Source organism: Triticum urartu, chromosome 3A (genome assembly GCF_056163025.1).
Source record: "Triticum urartu cultivar PI428250 chromosome 3A, HENAU_Tu73, whole genome shotgun sequence".
In the NCBI taxonomy this organism is placed as follows: domain Eukaryota; kingdom Viridiplantae; phylum Streptophyta; class Magnoliopsida; order Poales; family Poaceae; genus Triticum; species Triticum urartu.
The window spans coordinates 618,186,586-618,189,225 of NC_141875.1; positions in this window are offsets into that span (position 1 = coordinate 618,186,586).

Sequence of the window (2,640 nt, forward strand, 5' to 3'; positions counted from 1 at the left end):
CTGCCAAAGTGTTTTAATTTAGATTCAATTATAAGTTCAACATATGCATGGTACTAAAGCCGGGTGTATGCTCTAGTGTTTTGTATCCCCTTGATGCTTCATCATGAGTTAAAAATACACTCTTTTTCAAGAAAAAAATGCATGGTACTAAAATAACACCGATCATCGATGAATGTAAACATATTGCTAATTCAGTGTTTACATACCATTTTTTATTTGGTATGCTCATCTAGAAGTTCAGTTTAATCTGGTGTATACAAGAGCACATGCTAGTCTGAAATAAAAGGTTATGTATAGATTAAACAAAGAAATATAGTTTACATAGATTTCAATACAACATGTTGGACGTATATCAGAGATAGAGACTAGCAGGCTAACTAAGTCCTATTAGATTGATTGTTACTTTGTGGTGATGTAGATTTGCTTCTGGAAAGTTAGGATTTTATTTTACACACATGCAATAATCTTTTGGAGTCCATAGATAATACTATAGTGGTTAGTATCATGTTTAATATTTGGACCCCTCCCTTCTATGGCGGTAGGGGCGGTCACCCTCTTTGCCCGGCCTATGGATCAGTCCTGGGATTGTGGCAAGAAAAGGGGGAAGTAGGTGGTGAGTACGGTGAAGGAAAGCAGTTCGGTTGGGGATGACATTCATATACCCGCCTTGGGGAGTCAAGGATGGTTCTCATGGGGAGACGGTGTAGTAGCAAGATTCCCCCCTCCCTCCCCAATTTTCATGTCTATGGTTTACCCTCTTTCTTTTGTTTCTTTTCTTTGCAGTACTTTTTACTACCGCCAATTGCTCATCAAGATGATTTCAATCGTACAAATAGTTTTTGCACACGACAAAACAAGATTGAGCACGGTGTGAATGTGTTGGTAGACATAAATTGATGTTTTTTAGAAGATAAATCCGGATGTGAACTGTGTAGCTTATATGGTTAGATTCCTTTTGTGGAACCAACCCACCAAGGTTAAGTACTAGACTTGGAACTGGTGCTAGTATTTTTTTGGATTTATTTCAGGCTTTCCAGTGGTGTTCGTTCAGTGGGAAAGTACCCTATGGTGACTTCGTCAATCTCAAAATGTTGTGCCGACTCAGTATTTAGAAAATGCACATAGAAGTACGATGCACGTGTGTGAGTTCATAGGGAGAGTGTATGTGCATATATGTGAGCATCTGCGATTAGACTATGTTCAAAGAAGAAAATAAAACCAAAGAAAAAAATAGAAGATAAAATCAGACCAACAAATATTTTCCTAGCATTTTTTTGTTGAAACAATTTTATAGCATAAATATTTTATTCATGCTATGAAGTAGGGTGAAACAATTTGGTCGGTACTACTTTTTGCAAGGAAATAACTCTGTAAGAGCAATGAGTGATTCAGTAAGGTATAATTCAATTTGTCTTATAACCTAGGTACCGGTTCCTTTTATGTGGTTTAAGGCATGATACAAGTTTGCAAAATCATGATTATTCTTCTGCGTGAAATAATGAAATGTTACGATAATCCACTCCGGTGCCCGGGCTCAGATGAGCCCGGTGAACAGCACCGTGATTAAAAATAGAAAATATAAAAAAATCAATTTTTTCCTGAGAAGATGTTTGAGTGCATGATGTACGTGCAAAATTTCATCCTGTTTGGACATATGTGGAGCTCATGGCAAAAAAGGAAAATTCGCCTCAAACAGTGCATGGACAGTAACCATACACACAGAGCCAATTTTTTTCTTTTTTGTTGCTGCTTCTCGAATGTCCAAACTCCACCAAATTTTGCACGAACATCACGCACACAAGCATCTTGCTTGGGATTTTTTTTTGAATTTTTTGTGATTTTGCCCGGGCTCATCTGAGCCCGGGTGCTGAAACGCCGCACTCGAAATGTTGCAAATTTACATGTAACTCGTAAGTTAGAAGAATGCATGGATGCATTCCTCTTGCAGCCAATCTAATAACAACACATAGTTGGATTGCACACTTGCACTTGCATCCTTCAGTCTGTCTCACTGAACCAGGTGAGACAAACTAACGACATAAGAAACATGTTAATTCTTTTCCTTTAATAGGGAAAACAATTAGTACAATCACAAGGATACAATTTCCTTGGATCAAATTTCATTTGAATAATGTGGTAAACTAGTGACTCAACTACATAGTGCTAAATTGGTAACTTTCAATGAATCATAAAAGCCACTCAACAGAGTTGAGCCAGGTTTGCTCCTAGAGCTAGCAACAACTGATTTCTATGATATCATCAATGAGCACCAGTACAATGCTGCTAGCCTACAATCACATGATCAGGCACATCGGATAGCTAGTATCCATCTCTCATTGAAGAAGGGGAAACATGCTGGCAACACACCACAGTTTGGGTCAGTCAACAACATGCACAGAACAAAATCTTGGGGAAACAGATACCAATGAAAGCTGTACAAAATTATGAAAACGATAAATACGCCATCTCAGCAACAATGACGATAACCGACACCTACACCCAACAAATAGTATGACATGACGAGCACATCTCAATCCGAGTATAAAATAGTACACAACACCAATCAGCAACAATAACCGTCATTTGAGAAGTCCAGGGAAATGCATGATGTACATGGTAAGATCATCATAAGCATTTACT